Source organism: Lolium rigidum, chromosome 7 (assembly GCF_022539505.1).
Source record: "Lolium rigidum isolate FL_2022 chromosome 7, APGP_CSIRO_Lrig_0.1, whole genome shotgun sequence".
NCBI classification, from domain to species: Eukaryota; Viridiplantae; Streptophyta; class Magnoliopsida; order Poales; family Poaceae; genus Lolium; species Lolium rigidum.
The window spans coordinates 219,838,148-219,844,477 of NC_061514.1; positions in this window are offsets into that span (position 1 = coordinate 219,838,148).

Consider the following 6,330-nt stretch of genomic DNA (forward strand, 5'->3'; position numbering starts at 1 on the left):
TGCTAATTTTTTCCTTTCTCATTAAAGGATGATGCTAAAACTTGGTATAATAGTTTGCCTCCTGATTCTATTGATAGTCCAAGTGGTTTGCTTGATGTTTTCTTTCGAAAATATTTTCCTGCTAGTGCTCAACATATTGCTTTGCAGAAAATTTATAGTTTTGACCAGGAACATGGAGAGAAATTGCGTGAAGCTTGGGCAAGGTTTTGCTCTCTTCTTAGAGCTCGGCCTGGACATGATTTGGAAAAGCATGACTTACTTGATATATTTTATAGTGGACTAACCATTGAGTCTAGGGCATACCTGGATAGTTGTGCTTGGTTGTGTTTTCGGAAAAGAACTCCGGACTGAAGTCGAAGAATTAATGGCTAGAATAAGCCAAAATCATGATGATTGGACTACACCGGAACCAACCCCAACACCAATATTGAAGAAGAGGGGTATGATTGAATTAAATGATGAAGATATGAGGGAAGCCAAGAATCTCTTAAAAAAGGTATTAAATCTGAAGATGTGAAGAATTTACCTCTCATAGAAGATTTATGTAAGATAACTCCCCCTTCATCCACAATTGAGGTTCATTCTCTTCAACGCTTTGATAAAGGAGACATTCCTTACTCAAAACCTCCTGATCAATGTTTAGATGAATTTGATAATTATGTTGTTAAGCAAGACAACTTTAATATGAGAGTAGAGAATCATTTAATGGAAAATTCTCAAGCTATTAGTAAATTGCATGATATTGTGGAGAGAACCTCCAATGATGTTAAGATGCTTGTTAAACATTTTCATATGGTTCAAACTCAAATTGATCAACTCACTAAAGTGCAAAATGACTTGTTAAAAAATAGTTCTAAAGAAAAACATACTTATGAAGTAACAACTAGAGGTGGTGTTTCTACTCGGGATCCTCTATATCCCGAGGGGCATCCCAAAAGAGTTGAACAAGATTCTCAACGAACTAGAGAAACTAGTGCTCCTTCTAAGAAAAAGAAGAAGAAACATAAAACTATTGTAGAATCTTCTGAACCTGTTAATGATCCTAATAGTATTTCTATTTCTGATGCTGAAACTGAAAGTGGTAATGAACATGATAAAGATGATGATAAGAATGATGTTTCTGATAAAGAAGAGGTTGAAGATGAACCTGAAAAGCATGATAAAATTAAAAAGTATACTAAAGAAGATTTCATTGCTAAGAAACATGGTAATGAAAGAGAACCTTGGGTTCAAAAGCAAATGTCTTTTCCTATTAAGAAACTAAAATCAAAGGAGGAAGAACACTATAATAAATTTTGTGATTGGATGAAACCTTTGTTCTTGCAAATCCCTTTGACTGATGCTATTAAATTGCCTCCTTATTCAAAGTATATGAAATATATTGTCTCTAACAAAAGGAAAATTCCTAATGAGGAGATTTCCACTATGCTTGCTAATTACTCTTTCAATGGCAAGGTTCCAAAGAAGCTGGGAGACCCAAGTATACCGACTATCCCTTGTTCCATCAAGAATAAGTATGTTAGAACTGCTCTATGTGATTTGGGAGCAGGAGTTAGTGTTATGCCTTTTTCTCTTTACAAGAGACTTTATTTAGATAAGTTGATACCAACTGATATATCTTTGCAAATGGCTGATAAATCTACTGCTGTTCCTGTTGGTATATGTGAGGATGTTCCTGTTAAAGTTACTAATAATTGCTTAATATTAACTGATTTTGTTGTGTTGGAAATGCCTAAAGATGATAATATGTCTATTATTCTTGGAAGAGCTTTTCTTAACACTGCAGGGGCTGTTATTGATTGCAATAAATGAAAAGTTACTTTCAATGTTGATGACAAGGAGCATAATGTTTATTTTCCCAAAAAGATTGATAAAGTATATGGAGTTAATACAATTTCTAATTTGAGAACTATCAAAGTGGGAGTTATTAATTGTCCTATATATGAGCCTAAAGAAGGATATCAAAATATTATGATTGGGTCCATATCAATACAATATAAGGTAACATGATTGATTTGAGGTTTATTTCTTCTTATGTCATGTAAAATTTATTTGGTGGCAAGACTTGATCAACCTTGTTAACAAGTACATTTTAAATGCATGGAAGAGCTAAACAACATTTCTTTCTTTCTACACACTTGTTTTACTTTCTGTAATACTACTTGTTTTGCAAGATGCTTTAGTTGTTTAAAATTTTGAAAATCTTTTTCTGCCTCGAAACAGTTATTTTAACACCCAGAAATGTGCATTTTTCAAAGTTTTTAAAAATTTACAAAAATTATACCAATGGTCATATTTTTTAATTTGCAACCTGGGAGTGCCTGGGGCTGACCAGTGGGGCACCCCAGGGCTGCACCCCATGTGCTGGCGCGGCCAGCATGGGGGCGCGCCGCCCTATGGTGTGGGCCCCACCGGCCCTCCACTCACTCATCCACCTACCACTCCACTCTCTTCCACGGGAAAACACACCACCATTGTTCAAACCCGAGTTTCTTGTTGTTCTTGCTCGAGATTTTCGATCTCCTTGCTCAGCCCATCTTTCTTCTTGAGATTTGGGGCATTTGTTCTCCGATGCTTTCATTGGAAAGTATTATCCTCCTGCTAAAATTATATCTTTGAGAAGTAGCATTATGAATTTTAAGCAATTGGATAATGAACATGTTGCCCAATTATGGGAGAGAATGAAATCTTTGGTAAAGAATTTCCCTACCCATGGACTAACTACTTGGATGATCATCCAAACCTTTTATGCATGATTAAATTTTTCTTCAAGGAACCTATTGGATTCAGCTGCTGGAGGTACTTTTATGTCCATCACTTTGGGTGCTGCAACAAAGCTTCTTGATGATATGATGATCAACTACTCTGAATGGCACACTGAAAGGAATCCACAAGGTAAGAAGGTAAATTGTGTTGAAGAAACCTCTTCCTTGAGTGATAAGATTGATGTTATTATGTATATGCTTGTTAATGGTAAATCTCATGTTGATCCTAATAATGTTCCTTTAGCTTCATTGGTTGCTCAAGAAGAGCATGTTGATGTGAACTTCATTAAAACTAATAATTTCAACAACAATGCTTATAGGAATAATTTTGGTAACAACAACTATAGGCCATATCCTTCTAATAGTGGTAGTGGTTATGGTAATTCTTATGGTGGATCTGTTTTGCCTAGTGAGGAAAATATGCTGGAAATTGAAAGAGCTACTAAGAGCTATATGAAATCACAATATGAGCAAAATCAATTGTTTACTAAAACTATGAATGAACAATCTGCCTTGTTGAAAAATATAGGGAATCAACTTGAGAATTTGAATATGGAAATTTCTGGCTTGCAAACTAAGCTTTCAAATGCTGAAAACCGAATTTCATACATGTCTGAGTCACAAGCTTCTTTAATTAATAAAATGGCTGCTAAACCTGAGGATAATGATAACAAAATTCTTGCTACAGCAAATGCTATCCAAGTTCGAATTAATGACAATATTAGAATGATGGCTGAATTGCATGCTAGGTGGGAAAGAGAAGAAAAACTTGCTAAAGAGAATAATATAGCTAGAGTTTGGACTATTACTACCACTAGTAATGTTGATGCCTCACATGTTGCTAAACCTCCTACTATCAATGGTAAAATAATTGGTGTTGGCAATGTTTCTACTTCTACTACAAAGCGTGCAAAATTGCTCGAAGCTGCTGAAACTTGTTTGTGATAAAAGTGCTGAAATTTTTCAAAGTGTTGGGGACAATGGTCCCATTGCTTTAGATCATAATGGTTTTGATTTTGATAATTGTCATATTTCTGAAGTTATTAAGTTCTTGCAAAAACTTGCTAGAAGTCCTAATGCTAGTTCTATAAACTTGGTCTTTACAAAACATATTACAAATGCTCTCATTAAAGCTAGGGAAGAGGAATTAAAACTTGAAGCTTCTATCCCTAGGAAGTTGGAAGATGGTTGGGAGCCAATCATTAAAATGAAGGCCAATGATTTTGATTGTAATGCTTTATGTGATCTTGGTGCAAGTATTTCTGCTATGCCTAAGAAACTTTATGATATGCCTGACTTGCCACCTTTGGAATGTTGTTATTTGGATGCTAATCTTGCTTGATAATTCTATAAAGAAACCTTTGGGAAGAATTGACAATGTTCACATTACGGTTAACAATAACCTTGTCCACGCTGATTTTGTTGTTTTGGATATTGAATGCAATGCATCTTGTCCTATTGTTTTCGGAAGACCCTTTCTTCGAACCGTTGGTGCTATTATTGATATGAAAGAAGGAAATATTAAATATCAATTCCCTCTTAAGAAAGGTATGGAAAACTTCCCTAGAAAGAGAATGAAGATGCCTTTTGATTCTATTATTAGAAAAAATTATGATGTTGATGCTTCTTCTCTTGATGTTACTTGATTTTCACTTTCTGCGCCTAGTCGAAAGGCGTTAAAAAAAGTGCTTATGGGAGACAACCCATTATTTTATTTCTGCAATTTTTGTTTTATATTTGAGTCAAGGTGCTTGTTACTACTGTAGCAATACCTTTGTATCTTTATTTTCTTGCATTGTTGTGCCAAGTAAAGTCTTTGATAGAAAGTTGATACTAGATTTGGATTTCTGCGCATAAACAGATTTTTAGCTGTCACGAATTTGAGCTTTTCTCTCTGTAGAATAATCTAAAAATTCTGAAACAATTCATGAGTAATCCTCAGATATGTACGCAACTTTCATTCAACTGGAGCTTTTCCATCTGAGCATGTTAAGTGCCTCGAAAAGATTCGTATTTACGGACTGTTCTGTTTTTGACAGATTCTGCCTTTTATTTTGCATTGCCTCTTTTACTGTGTTTGAGTGGATTTCTTTGCTCCATTAAATTTCAGTAACCTTGGGTAATGTCCAGAAGTGTTGGGAATGATTGTGTCCTTGCTGAACATGTGAATTTTTGATTATGCACTAACCCTCTAATGAGATTGCTTTGAGTTTGTTGTGAAGGAAGTTTTCAAGGATCAAGAGAGGAGGATGATATAATATGATCAAGAAGAGTGAAAAGTCTAAGCTTGGGGATGCCCCCGTGGTTCATCCCTTCATATTTCAAGAAGATTCAAGCGTCTAAGCTTGGGGATGCCCAAGGCATCCCCTTCTTCATCAACAACTTATCAGGTCACCTCTAGTGAAACTATATTTTAATTCCGTCACATCTTATGTGCTTTACTTGGAGCGTCCGTGTGCTTTTATTTTCGTTTTGTTATTTTAGTTTTCTGGAAAAATCGGATCCTAACATGCTTGTGTGGGAGAGAGACACGCTCCGCTTTTTCATTTGAACACTTGTGTTCTTCGTTTTATTTTTCATGTTCATGGCGAAAGCTGAAAGCCGCAACACTTATTGTTATTTGGTTGGAAACAGAAAATGCTTCATGTGGTAGTTGGTATATTGTCTTGAATAATTTGATACTTGGCAATTGTTTTGTGCTCTCAAGTAGATCATGTTTAAGCTCTTGCATCGTGTAGTTTAAACCTATTAGTGGAGACTACCGTAGAGCTTGTTGAAATTTGGTTTGCATGATTGGTCTCTCTAAGGTCTAGATATTTTCTGGTAAAAGTGTTTGAGCAACAAGGAAGACAGTGTAGAGTCTTATAATGCTTGCAATATGTTCTTATGTAAGTTTCTGTTGTACCAGTTTATACTTGTGTTTGCTTCAAACAACCTTGCTAGCCAAAGCCTTGTACCGAGAGGGAATGCTTCTCGTGCATCCAAAACCTTGAGCCAAAACCTATGCCATTTGTGTCCACCATAACTACCTACTATGTGGTATTTTTCTGCCATTCCAAGTAAATACTTGATGTGCTACCTTTAAACAATTCAAAACTTTATTACTCCTGTTTTGTGTCAATGTTTCATAGCTCATGAGGAAGTATGTGGTGTTTTATCTTTCAATCTTGTTGGGCAGACTTTCACTAATGGACTAGTGGCATATACATCCGCTTATCCAATAATTTTGCAAAAAGAGCTAGCAACAGGGTGCCCAGCCCCAATTAATTAACTTTCATTAATAATTCTGTTCACATGTTTTGCCCTGATTTATCAGTAAGCAACTTAATTTTGCAATAGACACTCCTCCATGGTATGTGAAATGTTGGAAGGCACCCGAGGATTCGGTTAGCCATGGCTTGTGAAAGCAAAAGGTTGGGAGGAGTGTCATCTATAAATAAAACTAAAATACATGTGTAAACAAAAGAGAAGAGGGATGATCTACCTTGCTTGGTAGAGATAACGTCCTTCATGGGAGCCGCTCTTTGAAAGTCTGTTTGACAAGGGGGTTAGAGTGCCCACCACT